This window comes from Cavia porcellus, unplaced genomic scaffold (assembly GCF_034190915.1).
Source record: "Cavia porcellus strain 051 isolate PalLab524CR breed Dunkin Hartley unplaced genomic scaffold, mCavPor4.1 scaffold_2, whole genome shotgun sequence".
NCBI classification, from domain to species: domain Eukaryota; kingdom Metazoa; phylum Chordata; class Mammalia; order Rodentia; family Caviidae; genus Cavia; species Cavia porcellus.
In genome coordinates this window covers 30,619,269-30,643,744 of record NW_026947485.1, presented here as the reverse complement: position 1 = coordinate 30,643,744, position 24,476 = coordinate 30,619,269, and the positions used below count along the sequence as shown (strand labels likewise).

Here is a 24,476-nt window from a genome sequence, read left to right as displayed (position 1 = left end):
TAGCGTTATATAGAGCCTGTGAATGTGCCTACATGCTATGAACTATCTTTAGATAGCTTACAATATCTAATACTATGTAAATTCTATGTAAGTAGTTGTTACATTGTTAACTTTGTATCACTGTGACAAAGTACCTGTATCTGAGATAAACAACTTAAAAGAAAAAAGTCTTTCTTCTTGCTCAAGATTTTAGAAAATTCATTCCATGTTCAACTAACTCTGGCTCCATCACTTCCCGACCCCTGTCCAGGCAGAATATCATGGCAGAAGACATGGGGAAACAAGGCTGCTCACCCCACACAGGGCAGAAGGCGAGAGAAAGGAAGCGGCTGGGGTCCCAGTACCCCCTTCAAGCCACGCTTTCAGTGATGTCACTTCCTCATCCTAGGTCACATCCTAAAGGTTCCTGCCAACTCCCAGGAACACCATCAGCTGAGGACCAAGGCTTCAAATATACAGGTTTTAAGCAATATTAAGATCTAAACCATAACTGTATTGTTTAAAGAGTTACAGCAAGCAAAAGAAAACTACATGTAATGACAAGAAAAAATGTATCGATTTTTTGTCAAATATTTTTGATCCTCCTAGGTTTGATTGAATCTGTAGATGTGAAAGTCACAGTGAAGGAGGGCACATGTGACTTGCAAACTCAAGTTGATTGAGTCACATGAAACTGTCCATAGTTGACCATGGCAACTTCAGTTAGGGCCCTGTGATATCGCAATGGAATGCATCTCAAGAATCACTGAACCAAGCAGTTTTTTACTTTGGAGTCCATGCCTTTTGGACCCATAAATCTTCTCAAGAACATGTGCTAATATGCATTTTTCTGAAACTCTTCCTAGCTTTCCCTCAGTTTTTGGTTTGCTTGTTTGTTTTTTGTTTTGTTTCTCTTTGTGGTACTAGGAATTGAACCCAGGGCTTTAACAATGAGGTATATTCCCAGTCCTATTTTATTTTATTTTACTTTATTTTTGGGACAAGGTCTTGCTAGTTCTCCAGGCTGAGCTTGAATTTGCCATCCTCCTGCCTCAGCCTCCCAAACTGTTGGTATCACAGGCTGTGCCACCACATCCACCTTATTATTTAAAAGATCTACGAGCCAAAAATGCAAAGAACAACTGGCCTAGCCTTCTTCACATTGCCTCTAGAAACACTGCTTGTAACTGTTCTAATGATCCACGGGCAGAGGCCAGAGAGGTCACTGACTTCCAAGACACTCCATTCCATTGATGTCTAAGTCTACTTGTTTCAAAACTCATCTCTGCAGAGCCAAAATGACAAACACAGCAAACACCACCTCCACACAGCAAATCTCTTTCCCTTTTCCAACTTGCAGTTTTTCCTGAAGTCAGAAAATAGTATTCTTTTTGTCCACAAAATGAGTCTGAGCTTTCTCCTTTCCAAGGCAAATAACTCCAATTTCCTTCCCCATTCCACTGAAGATCTGCTCCAGAAGTTTCAATTCCCAGACTGCACCCTGTAAACAACTTCTCCCTGGTCAATGTCACTACAAAGTATGAGTTTATGTTCCCTTACATAACCCGCAAGAGCACAATACCTGGTTTTGTCATCAATTTCAGTTGAATGTATTCCTATAGTAAGACAATAAGGGAAATCCAAGTAGAAATTGTCTTTTCACATTGAATGATACAGTTCTCTATACAGGGGGCCTGATCAGATTCAATCAAAGAGGTATTCAGAATCATGTGCCTCGTCCTTGACTTCCCTAGGTTATCCTGTGTGTCAGAATCATGATGCGTGCGCACACACACACACACACACACACACACACACTGAAACACATGGTCTGTGCATTCTATTTCCCTACCTGGAAAAATGGATATAAGCAAATTTTATTCCTCTTTTTCATAACTTTGATAAAATATGTGCAACATAAAATTTGCCATCTTTACTATTTTTAAGTTCACAATTGTGTCACCAATCTCAAAATCTCCTATTTTGTAACATAAGCATTAAGTAACTAAAACTATGTTAAAATGATATAAGAATTCCTAGAGTTCCTAAAATACATACTCAATATTAAATAAATATAAACCATCCACATAATTCACTATCATGGCCTTCCTCTTAAACATACAAGTTTTTATGCTTTTAAAACTTTTCTTCCTGGAAAGAATTATAACAAACCTTGGGTTAAAGGGTTAATCTGTTTTAAGAAATCTCTTCCAAAGATCATGGTAAGTAATTATGTATAATTTTTTTCTCCCTCATTTTTGTGTTTCTGAAGCACGTGAAAAATAATAATTGTCCTTCTTTACCAGGGCTGCCTCTGTCTAATCAGCAGACATCGGTGTTTTGCTTTGGTTTTTTAAATGTTATGAATGGGTTGGGGATTAACATAGTATTTAGTAAAAAGTGCAATTTCAAATTACACACTGCTTCAGGGTGCCAAAGCACTGTGTACCATCACCCTCGATGACGTGCACACAGCACAGCGCGAAGAATGGTGGTGGTTAGTTATCTGGCTTTGCAGAACTGGAAGATGAAATTGTAAACAGTGTGTGCTTACACAGGCCTCATTAGAAAAAGAGAAGCGTGCCTTAAATATGGTTCCAATTTTTGCTATTCTAGAAATATCTTTTAATCAACAATAAGCAACCTGAAGCAATGTTACAAAGAGGACCTTGCCCAAAAGGAGTAAGATTTATCCACGATTATCCTAAAAGGAAGATAACAGGCCTAGTTCCAAGCATATGCCCTAGTAAAATTCTGGTCCTCATTGACCAAGGTTTTTATTTATATACATATCCATATAAAAGCATGACCATGTATACCTGGAAATACTAAAATTATTTCAATTTTAACATAACGCTTAGAAAAAGATACAAAGTAATCACTCTTTGGCAATATTCATAACTGCACTATTACTCATGGCCTATGTCTCATTCATAGAAGATGTAGGCATAGAGAAACTACAATGGCTAAATCCAGCATACCATCATTATTAGGACAAAACAAAAGTCAAATCTCAAAATCAGATATCTAAGACTAAGTTTGAAAACAGCACATTGGCATAGCAAGAGCTAAAACATTTTATTAAGAGGGTGGGTTCACACACACACACACTATTAATTCTACTAGTTCTGTTGTTGGAATTATGCTAAATTTCTATTTTTTTTCCCCTCAGTATTGAAAATTGAACCCAGACCCTCGTATTGAGCTATGCCCAAATATGTTTTTAAAGTTTTGGTTATTTATTTAGCAGAGAGTGGCCCAAACTGGGTGGAAAAAAAACTTTTTATTAATCTCATTCAGGAGTTAGGCTATAGTCTATCTTGCTCAATGAATGAATAGCAAAAGCCCTTTACCGTCAGTCCCCGAAATAGATGAACAAGATACATCATTAATCTCAATGTCTCTCCACACAGTCTTCTCACAGTCAATCACAAAGTAGCCTGAGAGAGAGAAAGTTTCCCTAGACACCACAAAAAAAAAAAAAAAAAAAAAAAACAGGTTTGCAACAGCTGCCTCCATGCAACTTTGAGAACAAATCTCCTGTTGGGGCATCAGTATAACCTTTTGTATTTGTTAATCAGTGCAGGTACAAGTAGCCTGAAGCTGAGAAGAAAGAGTTATTTGCAAAGAAATCATTTAAAAGGCAAAGAATACATGGAAAAGCATCACAGAGCATTTTTTATAAGGACAGAGACAAAGGTAGTTGCACATACGGTCAGAAAACCCCCACCTGGAAGCCTTCCAGAGTAGCACTTGTATTTAGGTTACCTGCTCTCATACACATGGACTCCCCTCACACGGACTGCCCATCTAATCAGTGAGGAGCTGACTGGCCTTGTCAATCTGTCAGTTTCTCCGCCTATAAAAACTGGAACTAGAGTTACGTATTAATGCATGGAAGCTAAAATTCTTCCAGTGAATGAAAGTACAGAACGCACAAATATTATCACCTCAAAATATAGCAAAACATAAAATTTTGAATCTCAAACTGGTTTAAAGCCATGTTTTAAAACCATGTGGTCAAACAGACACATGTTTGGAAATAGATGGCTCTGCAGGGGATAAGGAGAGAAGATCAGGGTGAAATGACTCATGAATTCTGGAATGCAGAGGTTCTTAGCAGCATAAAGTCACAAGGGACGGGCAACAAGTTATCTCCTTCCCCAGACAAGCAATGCTGCTTTGGACTCTACAGAACGATGCTCAGCTCAAAGGATTTGGAATATATATGTATAATATTCTATATATGGAATAATTAATTATACATAATTTATATTTTATACACTATATATATATCCAATAACTTGGGGTGGCACAGGCCTGTAATCTCAGAACCAGAGACTAGGCGGGAAGTTTGCAAGTTTGAGACCCACCTGGACTACATAGTTTGAACTTGTCAAAAAAAAAAACTCAGGAAGTTTAAAAAAGAAAAAGTGACAAATAGTACGAGTATCTTCAGTCTGAGGGGAAGTATAGCTAACGTGTTCACCAGAGCAAGATTGGTCTTAGACAGTGACCCAAAACTTGGAGTGAGGAAACTCTTCAGCATCTAGATGTTTCCAGTGAAGTAAAATTTTCCCTCTAAAAACAGCTAAAGACAAATAGTACTGGAGCAAAGGAGTGTGGCAGAAAGAAACCTGAAACATGGGGATCAAATGGAGGATTTCTATAAGATTATATTAAATAAAATCCTAAATTAAGGCGTCTAGGGAAAGAGAGTATTTCAAACACTCGTGTTGGAAACGTATACAAAACAAAGCTCATATCTAGTGCAAAGAATTATCTTCTAAATTGCTCATTCTGTAAATTTTAAGTTTTATTAATTATACTTTTCTAAATATGTTTTGCTGGGTACGGCATGCCTATAATAAGCATTAGCTGCCCTTGAACTCTGAATGAATGCTTTACTTCAATCCCTTTCCTTAAATAGAATCACAGAATATTAGAGAAGATTCCTTAGGGCTCAGTTAGAACTGCGGCTCCCAAACTCTGCTGCACATTAGAATCTCTTGTGAAAATTTAAAAAAATACAGAGGCCCAGGTTCCCACCCCAAACCAATTAAATCAGAAAGTCCCAGAGGAGGGGTGGCAGTGTTTTTTATGAGCTCCACAGGTGGTTCCATTGGGCTGCCAGGATTAAGAACCATGATACAGACTTGCATTGTCTGGCGCCATAGTTGCTGGTCACAGGTGGCTACTGAACGCTTTGAAATGCGGGTAGCCCACATCCAGATAGCTGTCGGGGCAAAATATACACTAGATTTCAAAGGATGAGTACCAAAAAGAAGGAGAGGGGAGGAAAAATATCTCATTAACATTTTAATGATAATATTTGGAATAACCTTCAAATGATAATATTTTGGATGAGGTGGGTTAAACAGAATAGTTCTTAAAATGAACTGAAACTGTTGGTTTTTAATCTTTGTCATGTGGCTACCTGTACACTTAAAATTACATTTGTGACTCCCACTGTGAGACAGTACTGATCAAGACAATATTCTTATCCCAAATGAAGCAGAGATGCTTGCAGAGTTCAAGGCAACACTTTGAGGAGTTCGTGTCTTCCAGTCTGAGACGCTGCCTCTTGCCATAAACCGCAACGCTGCAGAATCACAGTTGGCAGAACCTGTGACACTGTCAACTGGACTGCAGACGTTCTCTATTTTGTCTAATTATTTCCGCTAAGATGTGATATTAAAATCTGTTCCCCTTAAGGAAAAACAGCCCCTCTCTTGTGCACACGTTTGTGATTTCTTACTGTGGGAATACTCCTAAAAGCAGAGGAGCTGGGACGGTTGTAAAGAAACAATTCCAGCAAAACATAAGCTTAAGGGAAATGCAGAGAATGGAAGAAGAGAACATTTTAGCATGTCAAAGTTGAGAAAATAAACCTTAGAGGCCCTCATTGCGCTGAAAGTCATCTTCTTCACAGCATCATTCCCTGCTCAGAACTGAGATACCTGAGCCTATAGTAGTGTTTTTCCACCCCAGAGTTAATATTTCTCTGGAAAGTGTTATCATTGCAGTGAGGCAAATCAGGCGATTCATAATGCTATACCAGTCATACCTAGGTGGGCTGGAGAAAATGGACTTTATCCCCAATGCCTTGTACCCTCTGGTGCATGCATTAGTGCATAGGCAATAGAAGCAAAATTTAAAGAGAAAATCCTGTTTTGGTAGAGTGAAACAGTCCCACTAAATCTGGAAAATAAAGATTCAAATGTGTTTCTTCTAATAATCAGTGAATGCAAAAAAAAAAAAAAAAAACCAGAGTTCTTTTGCTGCCTATACTTTTCTCCTTGGGAAGCTGGCAGAGAAAGAATTACACAAAACTGGCTCAAATAAGTTACATTTGAGAAATCATGCCTAAGCACAAGAGCTTCTCAGAATAGTATGAGAATAAGGGAGGCCTGAGTCACCGTATAAAACCTTCATGCAAAGAACTAAAAAAGACCTATGGGTCAGGCCAAATAACACATACCACACAGGTATTCAAGGTCTCTATTTTTATACTCTTTTTCCCCCATCCTAAACAAAGCATCATAAATAAAATCACCTTAAAATTATCATACAGAAAATGTTTAGTGCTCAAGAGTCCTCTGTGTAGCATGCAGGATTTCTATTACTTCTGAGTGGCCACATTTTGCTAGCCAACCCTCCAAGAGCTTCTGGACTCAACTCATTTCTGACAGAATAATCTTTACCTCCAAACACTCTCCTGTCCTCACCTGGAATGATAATGCATTACAGACGGATCCTGGGCTAAAGTACATCTGCTAGAGTGAACATGGGCAGCACTTGTTACTCTCATCAACAAAATGAAAAATGATCCATATGAGCTTTAAATTAAATAAATTTTGGTATCCTTTCCTCAGAGGTGATAAAGACAGAAAATAGGAAAAGTCATCACTTCGTTCTCCGATTATCTTTTAGCCCATGTTCAGTTCTGTCTGGTTTTTATTTGCAAATGAAATCTGGGTGGTATCAATTTGTACAATATGTCTTATAAAATGATGAGAAAAAAGTTAAAATCCCTTAGAAGAATACACTGAATAAGAACTACAGTGTCTATGGTTAAGGCAGTTGCTCAAAAGATCTGATAAACATTTGTCTTTGAATTTAAAATGTTAATGGTCAAAAAGCTTGAAAAAACCAAAGAACCCAAACCTACTGTTCATAGCTTGTGCTCCATTTATGTTAAGGATGTTTGTGGCAGACTGGCTTGGAAAGAGAACTTGACCTAGAGACTGGGACCAGGCCTCCAGCCCTCCTTTGATACCCTCTAGCGCTGAGCCGTGGGTAAGCTAGGAGACATCATCAGGTTTTGAGGCTCCTCTTTGAAATAGAGAGGCAGTTAGGAGGATACTAGCTCTAGTATCCACACAAAGATAGTAGCTTTCTATCTCACTATCCTATCAGAAACTATAGGCCAAAAGAAGTTCTTTTACTAGTTCCAAGATCAGTCCAAGACAAATGCAATCATGGTAGTTTTCCATCCTTGCTAATTTTAGGGTAGAGATTAGAAAAATGAACCTTAAGCAAATAGAAGCAAGCAACTTAAGGCACTACAGTAAACCTGGTGGTGGGGGGGAATATCCAAATACCCACATAACATCTTATACATTCAGGAATTTACCCTAAACTTTACACTTCACTTTGAAGGTCCCAGAGGTTTCAATAACAGCTACAAAAATTTATTCATGTTTCTGGAACAGAGCTGTCACTACTTGGAAATATCTAAATGCTTTCTCTCTTTTTAAAAATTTTCTTATGTTAAATCCATGATTTGTGATTTCCAACACAACTTGAAAATACTAATTGCCAGTTTTTTCTAATTACAAAGCATAGTAATTCTTTAGCAAAAACATTAAAAGTTGATGTCATTTTTAAAGTGCCAGACACTCTATTTAAAGCATTGGTGACTGGTCACAAAACAGATAGCTTACTTTGTTCATAAACAGCAGCACACAAAGTTTCTTTAATGTCTTTTAGTCTATTTAGCATATATGAGAGTGCTTCCTTCTTGCACTCAACTATTCAAGGCTTCTCTCCCCTAATTTATTACCTTATCTCAATGGTATAATTTTCTTAAATATAACTCAGAGAAATAGTCCTAGATTTAAATTTTTAGGCACTAATACATAAAAGCATTGGTTGATTCCCATAATACAGCTGGTAGTCAAACTGGACAAGATAATGAATTGACTGAGATCATTATTCCATCTTCATCCAAGAAAGCTGCCTCTAAAAAAAGATCTTAAATTGCTGTAGAAATCCAATTTGTAAGAAGCAAAAGAAGCATATAGATGGGAAACACCAGCCATGATCACATTAATTTTGTGACTAACAGCATTGCTTTGAAGTGAAGAAGGAAAAAGAAAAGAAAAGATGATGAAAATAAGTCCACCCAAATCCCAAATTTAATCTAACAATACAATCAGAAGTAGATCAACTACAGATACAATGTTTACATCCTGGAGATCTAATGACCATCAGACTCTACGCAAAATAATGTTCCGTTTAAGACGAAAACTAATGCCAGTGCAAAGGAATACTATAGGATGATGTTGCATCATGACTAAAATGTTATAGTAGGAAATCAGAAGACTGGGAATTTGACATCAATACGAATAACCATGGAAACTTCATGACTGATTAGTTTTTAACATGCAGGTATTGGAAACTGAAAATTAATTATCATGACAATATTCTACTTTATAAATTTGAAAACTAGACAGGAAAAGTATCTCTGACAATCTATCATTTATTTAACCACTTATTCAAACAAAAGATGCAGAGAACAGAGATACAGAAATAAAGGCATGGTTTCTACTGTTTTGTGGAAACATTCTATTAAACTATCTGCTCAGGTATAAGCAATATACAAGGTCACAACCAACTTCTATTTGACAGGGAATCTGTAGACATCATATGAAAAGCAGTTGGCTTTGAGAAATTACCAGTTAAGCAAACATGCTTACTCTAAGTAAAACTGAACAATAAAAATCAGTATTAATCAGAAAAGACTTCACAATAACAGATCTACATAAAATGCTACAGAGAAAAAAATAAAGGAAACTATAGTGAGTTCCTTTATCATTTTCTTTGCAAATCTCAAAACTAAAGAAATAACTGAAGTCCAGTGAATAGCACACTTCTTCAGGGCAGTACACATCTAAGTTAGAATGTGGGAAGTGGAGATTTTTCTTTCCTTTTGTTTTGTTTTTAATTACCAGGTTTTTGAAAAGAATTCCTTCTTAATGAAACTCAAGTATTGAAGTGATGCATGAAAGCTCATGGAAAAGGGAATTTTTACCTGACATATTACTTAACAAATTTCACAGCTTCCCCACTGCAGTTCATATGTTCTTGAACATGTTTTACCCAGAAAATAATGGTCTTCATGCACAAACATATGCCCACACAAAACCCTCACACAAAACGTTGCTACAAGTTCCAGGAAACTAGCAAAAGCAATGTTAAAACGCTGCACACAATAAAAAAATCCACTTCCAAATTCTCTCCATGAAAATACAACATGGATCCCACTTAACAAAGTGCAAAGAACTTTCTCTGCCTAAGAAACATATCAACATCACCTTACCATTATCCGTAGAATAAAATCAGCAACGTGTTGCTTCCTGCTGTCACCAAATCAAATTATTCTTTCCTTTCTCTCTAGTAACTTGTTTTTCACCAGCAAGATTGGGAAGAAAATAAACCTTTGAGTTTTTGCTTCAGGATTTCAGACCAAAAGACTGTGAAACCAGCTCTTGGTTTAAAAAAAAAAAAAAAAAAAAAAGGAACAGGTCTGGTGTTTTACAATCACCTCTGCCCCAGAGGTGCCTCCTAGCTCCTGTCCCTCCTGCTCTCCCTGGCTCTCCACGTTTCTTTTAGCAATGAGACTAATTTTTCCAGTAGCCTTGAACTCCCTAGATTTAACTGACATGGAAAATGTGACTAAAAACTTGTAGAACTGTCTAGCCTCCAACCGTACACAGAATCAACTTTGTTGTGAGAGTTGAACACCTCGCAAGCAGCTACATGCTCAGTCATACTCCTGTGCTGCGCAGCACGGAACACCAAAGAACAGGGCGCCATCTAGTTAGCAAGCTGCAATCTCCATCCTACAAGGGGGGACACCTTCGAACCCTGGGAGCTAAGAACTTGTCAGAGTTCAGCTGCTCTAAAGGTCCAATTGTTTATTTAAATAAAAAAAGATATCGCTACTGAGATAATCCACATCTAGTGGATATGGGAAAATTTAGGTTATAATAGCACTACAAACTTTTACATCTAACTTTGATTTACAAGATAAAAGCAAGTTTTAAATTAAAAGGGCTTTCTGTTAATAGAGCTTATTATTCTGAAGACGGGAATGATTTTCTTCGAAAGTTGTCCCTGGGTGCATGCCTATTATCTTTGCTTTTCCCCCTTCCACTAATGAGCATTTATCTAAAGAGCCTGTTAATCCTCTGATGTGTGCTTCTGGTCAGAGGTAACAGTTTGAATAAAACCACTAATCACTGATCACTAAATCACTGATCATTAATCACGCTCTCCAGTGCCCGTGACCAGGCCATTTTTTCCTTAAGGTCTCTGCATCACAAACAAGTAGTTTAACATACTTGATGCACATATATTGTGTGTAGGGTTATCCTAGTTCATCCCTAGTTGTGAATAAATAATAAATACCGCCACAAACTTGGGGAAGGGATGTCAGTTAAACCCCAGACAGGAGTTTCATAAATGCCTACACTACAGCATGGCTTTCACTTTGAAGAAAGCAAAGCTGATTATAACAAAACATATGCCCTTCAAGAAATTCCCACCTATTCAGAATATAAGTTTTCCTTTATTTAGGTTTCACCAACTCCAAATCAGAGAGCACCAGAGTCCCCTGCCTGCCCCTCTCCATCCAAAAGCCTGTAGTTAGTAACTTTATTTGCATTTAGTTTGTACATTCCCTCACTCCCAGAGTGCTTCTTACTTTTATCCCTTGAACAAATCACCCAGGGTTTTTATTTCAACTGCCAGATAGGGAGATTCTGACTCAGTTCAGTGACTTATGTATTTAACTTCCTTTTTAAACACAGAAACTTCAAGAACAATACAGAATCACGCAGCAATTTATTGTATGGTACTTTGTGTTCAACGACTCACATGTTCTCACTTTGGAAATAAAACATCTAATCTTGGTTCCTTCAGCTAAACAGTGTAGTAGGCTGCTCCCTTCCTAACCTTCCCTCTTGGACTAAACAGTTCTAGGCAGGCGCTGTATAAAGTTAAGTACTTTGTTGGCTGTGGATGCATTGCTTTCCTAAGTCACCGCAGGGGCTCGGTATTCTCATACTGCTTCTAAACATTTCCTGAAATGCCTTTTCTGTCAGGGATGAGTATTTTCGTCCTGAAAGAGGTTTGCTGGTGCCTTTCTTAAATAATAGAAAAGGGCAGATTGTGCCCTGATCAGGCACAGCGGTCCCCTCTGACACCAGAAGCTCTTACCCACACTCCAGGGACAGTGTTCGCCCCGGGAAAAGCTGGAAAAGGCGGGGGCGGGCCCAGATGATAACGATGTGGGCGGGGAGGGTGGAAAAGGAGGGGTTGGGACCAGAGGGCAATAAAGATGCCCAGGGAATGGGCAACTGCAGGAGTGGGGGTGTGCTTTGTCAGCGTCCTAAACTCCTGAACCCTGAGTATCTGAAGCTGTTAATCAAACACTTACTGGCCTGCAGAATGACGTAATGGACCTGTATACAGCCTTTATTCCTTGACACACGTCAGAGAGAGGGAAAAATTAAAAATCCAACGCTCTGCAGACTGACAGTGAAATACACAAACAGCCCACTCCAGTCCTTGGCCTCGAATAAGCATCAAGTGAGGGCGACCCTGGTCCAGAGAAAGTTGAGGGGTTTATCAGGCACCCCTTAGAAATAGGTCTACAGCAAAGAAGAAGCGGGATGCAAACCCCACTGTCTCCCTCCTTCCCCCACAGAAAACATCGCCTTGGTGCCTTCTTTCTTGTCTTGCCCCTCTGTGAACTTGGTGAAAAGTTTAAGCGGCACGCTGAAGGATCTGGCGCAGAGCAAGGCTCCGCTGGCCCGGTGCTGAGCGCAGTTTGGGCGCCGCCGCGGCTCCAGCCGGAGCTGTCATTTGGGGCAGCGGCCGGGAAGAGGTAAGGATGTCAGCGAGAAAGAGACGGAGGCAAGAGGCAGCTGGAGGAGCGAGCGTCAGCGGACAGAGCCCCGCCACTCCCGAGCCTGGAGCGCCTGGAGCGCCCGGAGCAAAGTCGAGCGCCCCGCAAGGGCGACTTCCCTCCCCGGGCGCGCGTGCCCACCAGCCCCGGCGGGCAGCTCTGCGGGCGAGGTGGCAGGAGGCTCGGCACAGGGAGAGGGCGAGCCCGGGTGCACTCGCCCGCCCGCCCCCAGGTGACCCGGCGTCCTTGCCGCGCCCGCTGGAAGTTTGCAAACTTTCTCCGGGGGTTCCGCCGCCGCCGCATCACTGGGAAGCTGGGGACGCGGGGGGCAGGCTCCTGGCTCGTCGTCTCCGCTGCTGCCGCGGCCGCTTGACCACACTTCTGGAGGGGTCCTCACTTTGCCAGGTCTCTGGAGGCAAACACACACCCCCGATTCATAACTGTCCCCCGTGTCAGGGAAACTCACGCGCGCTCCCACACACGCACGCACGCACGCTCGGGCGGACACGGCGCGGGCTCCAGCGAGCATCTCTCCAGTCGCACGGCGCAGCGGCCACCGAGACGCGCTTCGGGACGGACACGGCGCGGGGTGGCCACAGGACACAGCAGAATTCCACAGCCTACTAGTAATTGGGGCCGGACTTCCCTTTGGTCCGCCAAAATGTTTACAAACACAGATCACCCTCCAAAAAAAAAAAAAAATGCATCGCATCTTCCTTACTCCTTGCCCTGTGACCTGCCCATTGGACCAAGTAACCTCGCGGCTGCTGCCGAGAACCAACCCCTGCAAACAAGTACGCTCCCGAGATGGCTCCCGCGGCAAGTGCAACAAAAGTGACTAAATGCAAAAGCCCCAGAAGTGGCCGAGCCGTATTTTTAGGAACTTACCAAACAAGTGTGGAGAAGGCAAGAGCGGAGCCTGGGTGAAGGGACCACGTTGGACTGAGCAAAGATTACAATACATTCTATTTAGAGTGCATTACATCACCCCCCCGGTGACGTCACGTGGGATTCCTGAACTTCTAAATCATTGCGGTCCGCTAGGGAGGGAGGGAGAGGGCGGGGCCAGCACGCCGAGGGGGCGGGTTCCGCCCCGGTCCCGCCCCGCCCCGCCCCGCCCCTCCAGCGGACCCTGGTGCACCGCCCGCGAGCGGCGGCGGCGGCGGCGGCGGCGACCGCGCAAGCAACAGCTTGCAGAGCCCAGCGCCGTGTGACACGGCTCCCTGACATTAGTGGTGTGAGTCAGCTTGGAAACAATCCTGATGGTTTCAGACAGGACCACAGAGGAGGCGCGGACACGGGACCTCTTGCGGGGAGAACTTGCTAGGGTCTGAAAGGTGTAAAGACCTGGAGAGTGGGAGGAGAGAAGTGGGAAGGGGTTGCTGGGGGAAGTGGGAAGAGACTTTCTGCAAATAGAAATGCTGGACGCTCCCCTTCCCCCACCAGAAGATGTCCAGCTTCGTTTGCCTGCGACAGTCATGACCTCATTGCAGTGTTCCCTGCATGCTGGCTTCTCACAGCACTCACTCTCCCTGGACACCCTTCTTCACCGGCCCTCACCCCACCTCACCACCAGGGATGCAACTTCCTCATTGGGCACACTCACTTGGAGCACACAGCCCCCACCTTTTCCAACCCCCCCCCCCCCCACCGCATCCTAGGGACAGTGGAGAAAGTCGCTCCTGAAGGCGAAAGGTGAATCTCTCCTAGAGCCAAGCACTGAGCCTGATTTAGATTCAGCGTCAGAGCCGGAAGAGCCTTGGTAGTCAGTTCCAGCGCCTGCTCAGTTGTTGGTCCAAGCTCACCGGCTGGCAGAGCCAGGGCCAGGAGGCAGGATCCCTGCGCTTGGTTTGCAGAGAGAAAAGAGCCTGGCGTTTTCAGTATCAGCCAGTCATCCTCTCACCGCCACAACATCTTTATCTGACTTCTTTTCAGAAGTTCTTGTGGACACCATTTAAAGGGAAGGCATAGGCCAGGCTCCAGTGCCATTCTAGATGACCATGGTCTGATCATCCTTGTAACGTCTCACATCTTACAAAGCACTTAAGAACATGGGAATCATCTTGTTTCTCACAAACCTAGTACAATAAGAAGTAGGACAGGTGTTACAATTACTGACATGTTCCGGGTGTCTGCAGAAGGTGAAGGGGCTGCTGGCCTGAGATCACTTGAACAGCAGGTGGTGGCAGTGGGACCACCCGGGCCCTTGTTTTCAACCCTAAATCCTATCCAGTTTCCTTCATAGAACCAGGGGTGAGTACTGCCTTCCTGTGGGTTATTGGTGTCTACAGCCTCTGCTAAGACTTTCCTGGCTGTAAGTTCTGCCTTTGCTTCTTCACTTAGGAATGGTTTAAGCCCCCATTAACAAACAATAATCATTTCTGACATTTATGTAACATCTGACATTTATATAGTACCTCTCATCCCAATGCATCACAGCCGTGACTGTGCAGTTTGCCAAAGGATCGTGACTGGACTGGCTAGAGACTGTAACACTGTCTGCATTGCACATATTTTGGGTGCCTTTTGACATATTAAGTGTAAGCGCTTTCTATTTCCTTTCTATTAAGCATTGAAATGTACCCCTTCCCTTTAATTCTTTGGAACCACAGGGACTGACAGCAGTTTGTTCCTCACAGCCTTGCTTAGAACTCTAAAGTGAATTTTCTGCTTGTTCTTTTCCTCGTGGAGCCCTGAAAGAGTGGCAAAGAATAGCTCCAGTCTGAACCTGAATGTTAACTAATAAAACTTTCAATGTGACAGCTCACATTACCTGGGTTTATGAAAGGAAGAAATAGCTACTCTACAACATCTTCTGTGCCCACATTCTGGCACCGTAACCAGTACAACCCTCCGCACTTAAAACATCTCTCTCCCTCTGTCTGTCTGTCTGTCTGTCTGTCTCTCTCTCTCTCTCTCTCTCTCTCTGTCTCTGTCTCTCTCTCTCTCTCTCTCTCTCTCTCTCTCTCTCTCTCTCTCTCTCAAAGTATGAGCCTGTTGAAGAGTAAATTTGAGGAATATGTATATATAGTCTCAACATAAGAGCTCAGCTAAGAGTCTAGTTTTTTTTCCAGAAGCAAACAGGTGCAGACCAAAGGAATAGAGTGGAGAATTAAATTATCAAAGCCAGAATGATATTCAAAGGCTTTAAAAATTATGAATAATCAACATACACATTTACAACATTTAATTCCCAGTGTTCTGTAAACAGAAGCACGTGTATATGAGTTTTAATGCAATTTTCTAATGTGGATGATGGGAATAATTATAGTAACTCAAGCTAAGAATTATATCACTTGCATTAACAAATGTGCTGGACAACATATGCAAGAGCTCATTCTCCTATTAATAAAAGTATTGTGGCTTATGCTGTGATAGGTGGGCATTTCAGTGTTTTAGGAAAACTTCATCAAATAATTGGGAAGGAAATCTTTTGCTCCAGAATTCCCCCCAACCCCACACTGCAACCTTAAATCAGGTCTCTTAAATCAGGCCAGCAGAGCCCCCGTGCTTGTGTACTCACATTGCTGCCCACCCCATCTTCACCCACTGTCTTCCAGGATTTCTCAGAGCCAAAGTACCCTGGCGACTGCAGTTCATAGGAGCAGCCAAGCAAGGACGTCTCAGCAGGCATCGCAGCTGGAACATTTGATCCCCAGGATGCCAGTAGCACCAGATACCAAGAATACTACCTCCTCTCCAGGTCTCTTCCCTTATGGCCTGTAGGATAAGGACTGCTATACCAGAATCAAGGCAAATTATCCAGGAGCCACCCATCCAAGGCCAGCCCCTCCCCTGCAAGCTAGCCTGGAGGTACCATTCCTGGTACCAGCAAGGTCAGATCTAAGAGAAGCTAACTGACATCACACAGACCAGTGCAACTAAATGATATACCCCCTGCTAACCAGGGTAAACCCTTTACATGTGAATCACAGAACACAGAGGCCTGAGGAGTCAGTTAGGATTTACCAACCCCTAAGGAAGAATTTTAACACTTTAGCAAACAGAAAATCCTACTAGTGCTTACCCTTGGATAACACTATCCTGAATAACACCATCCCAAAAGTCCTCAGGTGGGAAGACATCCACAGAAGTTCTCTCACTTAGTGGGGTATGCGATAGAACTCCTGGCCACCATGCTATAGAAGTTTCTTGGGTCAGACTTCCACAGGGACTTCACTTCAAAGGCTTGGAACTGAACTCAGGATTCCGCACTTGTGATTCAGATGCAAGTCCCTTGGGGACCCACCTTGAGTGATTCTGATTAAGTAAATTCTTGAGTAGACAGTGACCTGGGAGGAAGCTGATAAGGGACCAGGAAAAGGGCCAGACTGCAACAGTAACACAATTTTTTCATTTTTGTTTGGTGAATTTTTTAGGGTTTTATTGTTGTTGATGTTTCTATTTTTCTTTTATTTTGCAACACTAAAAAATATGACCCAAGGCTCATATGCTTCATACCAGTCCCCTGGTGGCTTCTCATAAGGATGCATATACCTACTTGGAGAAGGCTTTTCCTTATCCTTTCCACATGCACCACACACCACTCAGAGAAAACTTCTCCTATGCATTTTTTTAATTTGAGGCTTTTTTTTTCTTTTTTGATGGGGGGATTCAACCCATTAACTTTGCCCTGAGCTACATCCCCAGCTCTTTTTCTTTTGAGAGACAAGTTCTTACCAAGTTGCTAAATTGCTTGGATTAATTCAAATTTGCCATTGTCCTGCCTCTGCCTCCCAGAGTGCTGAGATTGCATACAGGTAGGAGCCACCATGCCTGACTTATATGAGGCTTTTCTTAACTAGGGTAACAATGGTGTTAGGACAGATGCTACCGAAGCCCACTTCATGATCCAAACTATATCCCCACCGGAAAATTTCTATGCTTTCTAGATAAGATGAATGTTCACCAGAATCCTTTATATCTAACTAGTATTTACCACACATTTTCTGTGTGCAAGCCTTGAGCTAAAGGCTTTGTGTGCATTTTCTGTTAGTGTTCCCAACAGACTCTTCTTATTTAGCAGTAAGGAAATTGACTCTTAGTGAAGATTGAGTGTTGTGCCCAGGACCACCCTACATCACTGACACCTATTCTGGTGCCTGTCAGCAGGTAGCCCATGCCATGGGAGTTCTGAACCAAGTCAACCTTAGGATTTGAAATGCAGAGGAATAGAGAATATCTTTGACATCTCGGGCTTCAGGGACTGCCAGTGTAGACCTCACAGAAGACTTCTGCTCAAAAGACCCAAACTTGACTTACGGCTCTGCCGTCACAGTCTTGATGTCCTTAATAATTTTACTTTGGAATTCATGCTCTGTGAAATGAAACCCCATGAAAAGCAGAGCATATGGCTGAACAAGGAGATTCATGCACAATGTGTGCCTGTCATTCTTTGCTACTCTGTTTATGTATTAGAGCTTATTAGACAAACACAAACACCAAAAAACATGACAAAGAAGGAAAAAGACAGGGCAGCCTGTAGGTCCTTTGCCCTCTATCCTTCCCACAAGTAAGCAAAAAGCAGAGAGTGGGCAGAATGTATGCTACAAAGAGGACTGAATTCTTCTTTATGGAGAGCATCCTCTGTTTTAGGAAACACAAAATAGATATGCACATTTCAGCTATGAAATGCAAATTGTGTGATTTGAGTGACTTCACATACAAGGTAGCTGCTCTTATATTCACTATTAAAACTTTCATTGTTCCTCATAAAGGTGAATGGCAAAAAAATGTTTGTAATTCAGCATTTTAATTTTTATTAAGTGACATTAAACAGCAAATGAAACACACCATAATGTCAATAGATTGAGTCTAGAAGAAAGGAAAAAAAACTTTTTAATATCTTTGGAGGCATTTTTTATTGCCTTTTCAGTTTGCAACGTGGTCAAAAGTCATGTAACTCCCTGACTATAATCCACCATGTCTCCAAATACATGGTCAGAGTGCAAGATGGACAGCCTCATCTTTGTCATTTACCAAGCATTTAGCCAAGATCAGTTCTTTAACCTCTCTGACCTTCAGATTTTTCACCTGTAAAATAGAGAAATATCAACATTTACTTTGTAGACTATTGCAAAGCTGCAAGAAGTCATAAGATCTAACATATTTAAACCACATAGTACCTACTAAAAGAAGTTTTAGATTCTACTATTATACCTCACAAGGTTTGGGGAGAATTGAAAAAAAAAAACACAATTCACATAAAATGTTTAGCAATGTGCTTGGCATTTAGAACGTACTCAGAACATGTTAGTTATATTAAATTGCATATTAGATGTAATATTGAAGTTCTGTAGAACAGAAGAATCACTCCAGTTAGTTCTCAAACTCACTGTCTTCATATAAACTACGTGTGTTGGAAGGCACTGCCTTTAGGTAAGTAATCTGTGCTGAGACTGTGGGAAATAGAGCAGTTTATGCAGGCAGACATTCTAGTCAGTGTCATTGCAATTTGTCCTTCTAGACTTGACATACAAACGCACTTTTAAACTAGAAGTTGTGCAATTATTTGACTCTTGAATGTTTTAGGGTTTCAAGAATCACTTCTTAAAATCCTCACAGGTGCAATTTGAAAATGCCATGTTTGTACATTGGAATTGGGAGTGCATGGCAACTCCAAAATATTGTTCAGCAAAGGACAAGTAGGTCACTTGGCTCAAGGTTGGGGACCTCAGTGGATGATCATCAGTTACTGATGACTTGACCTATTGTCATAGGGAATTATTCCTATAAAATGCATTGTCTGCTCCTGAATCTGGCTGAAAATCAAAAGCTTTATCTATCCCACAGAGTATTACAGTGTTAACATCCCTATAAAAGTCACACTTATCTTAATGTGTTTTTTTTGAAAGACAGACTTGATTAAAGGAAAAACTACTCAATCTTTTTCCCCCTCTGCTTTAGGATTAAGTGAAAGAGATTGACACTTGCTCTGAATAATGACCCAGAGAACAGTGCTGTGTCAGCACACTCCAAAAAATCTAGTCATTTCCTGAAGATCAATGGTAAGTGGAAAGTAACGGTTTAACAATAATTAGGAATGTTTCATATATAGGGAGGTTCATTTAGACTAAAACATTATTGATATCACATAAATTAATATTGAGCATCATCTTGCATGAACTGGTATTTCACACACCACCTCTTTTTATACCATCATTAACCACATGTTTAACTCATGTACTGCTGAAGTAGAAGGTTATTCTCATCTTTTTAGGGCACTTATAAGAACCTGATGTAAATGATTCTTAAGAATCTCAGGAGCTTTTAAACTTAATTGATCAGCCCATTCTCCTCATATTTAATGATACGGAATGCTTAAAACCTAGAAAGTCATACAACGTTATTTGAATCATAACTATGATGAGCAGAGTCAGAAAAACAGAAAGCTTTGTACCCTTTCATCTCCTCCATCTTTAAAATACTTTCAGGACGTGACCTCGCTTAGCACTTATACAGACTGCAGTATAAACAAAAGCACACTGGGACATTGTGCTGTTTAGCAAAACTATCTATTTTCAGGGCTTCTGTGGCTAATTAATACTATGACAAAATCTGAGGGGAGAAAAACCACACTATTATTTGTGAGCACTAACCCTGGGTCAAATCCATTACCTATTTATTTCACTCAATCCGGACAACTCTCAGTGAAAGGTATCATCCCTTCTGTTTTCTGGGAGAACTAAGGTTCAGATAAGTTTTTTGACTGAAGCAACACAGCTAGCAATTAAGGAAGGTGTCTTCCAAACCTACCTCCAGAATCATCCATCATATCTAACGGTAGAAAACACGATGTCTCTCAGGAGTCAATCTGCTGGGATTTGTATTCATTACTAGGCTAATTCGTGCCACTTGAGAGATACAGCAAATCTGTTTAATGAAAACAGAGGGTCCTGCAGAGCAGGATCCTGGCCATCATAGGTGACCCAGGCAAGTCACAGCCCAGTCAGTACAGGGGATTGTGGTCTGGAGAGCCAGTAACTGGCCAGATGATTGTGATGCAGAGGGCTGTGGATTGTGGGGTTGGCCTCCTTATCCCCATTGAGAAGACACATCAGCAATGGTGAAGAAGGCAGAGGTTCTGACATGGATGTCCAGGGACATCTCCTGACACCAGTTGATCATCTCCTAGGAAGACAAAGGTAAAGGCAACTAAGAATCATCACCCAGACCATTGGATCTCTAGAACTCGACTATTTCTCTCAATGCAATAGTCCAGGTACATAAATATGAGAAGGAAATATAAGCTCTCCTTCCATAGCCAAAGAAGCCTCTTTATGGATCTCTTATTTTTTATAGAAAAATTTTATTGTCTCCGTAGATTGTAAAAGTAATATGTAGTTGTAAAATCCTCAAGTAATGTAGAAGTGTAGAAGGTAGAAAATAAAATTTTCCTGATGATCTTATCCAGAGGTAACCACTATTAATAGTTTGAAGGATGTACATCCAGAAATTGTGTTGGACCTACAAGTATAAATTGTATGGATGTGATTAAACTACATATTCTATTTTCACGCTGCCTTTCCACTCTACAATTTATTGTGCACATCTGTCCATGGGAATACAATAAAACTACATTATTCTTTCTTATGATTATGCAAGTTTCCATTGTTTGGTTTAGTTCATCAATTCACGATTAATGAATATTCATATAATTTTCACTTTTTGCCATTATAATCAGTGCCACAATGGGCAACTGTCTCTGCTTGTGTATATAACATGTGTGACTACTTTGCCTAGAAATGGCATCACTGGGCCACAGGCATATAGTCTTTGACTTTTAATAATTGATGTGATTTTTTTGACTTTAGGAAGATACAAAAGTGACACACACTCATAGAAACTATATTTCCAATTTTCTCCTTGGATGTTTCCCTGGTTAGTTGTCAATCAGCCATAAAAGTACACGGGTAAGCAATTGGTACCACACAGTGTGTGATGTTGTTCAGATGTGGTATTCACTAGGTTAAGTGCTTTAAATTCACTTTCTTGAATGCATCTTACACTGGGTTTATTGAGGTGTGTGTATCTCTCCTCTCTTCTCTTATCAAGGATAGACCCTGGGCTTTTTGCCTTGAGCTATTGTTGGGAGCCGCGTCTGTGATAGCTCGCCTTGCGCGGCGGACGTGCGGCCTGTGGTAAAGAGCAAAGCCTGAGGTAGATTACCCCTCCCATCGAATATGTTAGTTTCCTGCTTACCGCGTAAACAACCCGCTCAACAATATAGTCTGCCTGGCAACTGATGATGTTAGCCAATCAGCTTGCCTTGCTTACTTTAACATGATTGGACACTGTACCCGTATATATACCGGTGCCACCCCTGGGCGGAAGAAGAAGCCAGGTAGAAGCCCAGAAGTAAAAGCCCAAAAGGAGCCGCGGAGAGCGGACCGGTAGAGGCTTTGGGGCAGACTGAAGCACAAAAGGAGCCGCGGGGAGCGGACCAGAGGAGGCTTCAGCTGGGAGAACCCAGGGCAGGCTGTACGGAGAAGGAAAATAAAAAGAAAAGGTTGTCCACTACCAGACTTTGTCGTGTGTCCTTCCTGCCGGCCGGGAGCGGACATCGACATTTGGAGGCCCGCCCGGGGACTGATCACCCCCGAGACGTGACAGCGGACAACGCTCCAGTACAGAGCTGCGAGACAGGTGAGTTGGGGATAAGCCTGGGCTCTGGGTGGCGCGCACCTACAGGGCTTTTAGACTCCCCTCAGGCTCACGCGTAAGTGGCGGATTCCTTGGGCCTCACTCGGTGAGTAACATATTAAAAGATGGGAAACATGTTAGGTAGCAACACTAAGAGCGAGGGTGGTTGTGGAGAAAGCTCTCAAGAGCTTACAAAAGTACGCAGGGTATCTGAGCAGGCCCAGTCAGGGAGCTCCCGAGAGGGGTCCGTCAAGGGGAACAAGGATGCTAAGGAGGAGGACGGGGCTCTAGCCTCGGAGTCGTCTGACTCCGAGGACGAGGGAAAGTTGAATGGCAAGGAGGCCAAAGAGACCAGCTGTCAGGAGCCTAAATCGCTCAATAAGGAGTCGCAGGGTTCTTTTCCAGCGTTGCCCCGCGAATTGCGCTCTGCTCAACCTGGTCTGCGGAGGAGTAGAGAGCTCCTGAGCGCTCCCCGGCGCGAGAGGGAGGCGAAGCCTTCCGCCCCACCTTGGGGGCCGTTTCCGGAGGCGATTCCTCGCCACGAGGCGGCCGCCTGGGAGCTCTCTCCCCTTTCGCCAGAACAGGAAGTGATGCACGGGCCCCCATTTTCCGCCCAATCACGGCCGCTGTCTTATGCTCCGCCGCCGGCGGGTCGGTATTTTTACAGGCGGCTTTGGCAGGGGGGACGCTTGTCTCATGAGGTACATCCACCTGGGATAGATAGTGGCCCCTACGGGATATTTCCTGTACAAGTAGCTATGGGCCAGGGACGCAATGTATGGGAGCCTTTTGAGATAAAGCAGATTAGAGAACTTAAAAATGCAGTTACAACCTTTGGGCCGACTGCGCCTTACACCATTGCCATGCTGGAGAATCTGTCTTCTGGGCCCCTCACCCCCGCGGACTGGATTCAGCTGGCAAAGGCGTGTCTGCCCTCGGGCAGTTACCTGGATTGGCGAGCCTGGTACACAGAGTTCTCTGCCGAGCAGGCTGAGAAAAACGCCGGTCGAGGAAATGGGAGCTGGGGATTTAGCTTAGCGGCATAAGCGCCTGCCTTGTAAGCAGGCAATCGCCAGTTCGATCCCTGGTACCACTAAAAAAAAAAAAAAAAAAAAAAAAAAAAAAAAAAAAAAAAAAACGAAAAAGATAAAAATAAAAAATAAAAAATAAAAAACAAAAAGGGGGAGTAAGCCAAGGCCTGCCTCCAAAGGCGCGGTTATCTATGACAGGACAGTGGATGGGCCCGGATCCAGTGGTCAGCTGGAACCGAGGCGCGGTTTGTGTTTTCCCACAGGAACCGGGACGAGAACCACTGTGGATACCGGAGAGACTGACACGGGCAACAAAGCCCTCGACTGAAGATCAGACCTGCCCTACTGGAGATCCATCACAGACCAACCAATAAGATGAATAGAAATAGCGGTAGCCCGAAATGGACAAGAAGATCCTCAGGCATATGCATGGCTTGCTCAATTGGCCCACGACCGAGTCTAGATATGGCGGGCATCCCTCATTCTCCTCCATAAGGTGACAATACACAGCAGGGTAGGTGAGTCAATGACGGGTAAGAGCGTGCCTCCCCAGCACGACTCGACCTAAGCCAGGCCCTACCCCATCCTGCACGTAAGCCGCTGGACTGTTAGATGCTGCCCAGGTCTAAATTTCTCTCCGAGGGGATTTCTTTACGGAGAGGAAATGAGTGCAAGCTTGTGTGCATCCAGGTTCCGTCCAGTTTGTGCCTGGCCCTAGAAAAAGGACGAGGGCCTCAGGGCCTTGGCAGACCATGGCATGGCCAACCAGGGTCTAAGCCAAGGACCTACGGTGGACCTACACATAGGGCATAAGCCTCTGCACCCAGTCCAGGAAGGGCTACGATGCGCACATTCATAAAAAATAAAATAGGGGGAGATGTTGGGAGCCGCGTCTGTGATAGCTCGCCTTGCGCGGCGGACGTGCGGCCTGTGGTAAAGAGCAAAGCCTGAGGTAGATTACCCCTCCCATCGAATATGTTAGTTTCCTGCTTACCGCGTAAACAACCCGCTCAACAATATAGTCTGCCTGGCAACTGATGATGTTAGCCAATCAGCTTGCCTTGCTTACTTTAACATGATTGGACACTGTACCCGTATATATACCGGTGCCACCCCTGGGCGGAAGAAGAAGCCAGGTAGAAGCCCAGAAGTAAAAGCCCAAAAGGAGCCGCGGAGAGCGGACCGGTAGAGGCTTTGGGGCAGACTGAAGCACAAAAGGAGCCGCGGGGAGCGGACCAGAGGAGGCTTCAGCTGGGAGAACCCAGGGCAGGCTGTACGGAGAAGGAAAATAAAAAGAAAAGGTTGTCCACTACCAGACTTTGTCGTGTGTCCTTCCTGCCGGCCGGGAGCGGACATCGACAAGCTATATCCCCAGCACTTTTTTGAGACAGAGACTCACTAAGTTGTTAGGTGCTCAGGATGGGATTGAACTTTGCATCCTCCTGGCTTCTCCTTCCAGAGTGATGGAACTATAGATGTACACACCCAGGCCTGACAAAGATGAGACCAGCTTAAGCAAGGAGCAGCTATATTTTAAACTTTGTTATGTGTTGCTTGATGCTCTCTCATATAGTAGCACCAATTGGCTCTCCAACTGACAGCCATTGAGAATATCCCATCTCTGCACT

General features: G+C 42.9%; 1 protein-coding gene across 1 annotated transcript in view; it reads right to left on the bottom strand.

Moving 5' to 3' along the window:
- Creb5 (cAMP responsive element binding protein 5) overlaps positions 1-13,181 on the bottom strand; it is a 397,557-nt gene extending 384,376 nt beyond the window's left edge. The window contains exon 1 of the mRNA XM_063239960.1: positions 13,064-13,181. The gene's annotated coding sequence lies outside the window, so the exon portion shown is untranslated. The remainder of the gene's footprint in view (positions 1-13,063) is intronic.
- Between the last annotated feature and the right edge of the window lie 11,295 nt (positions 13,182-24,476).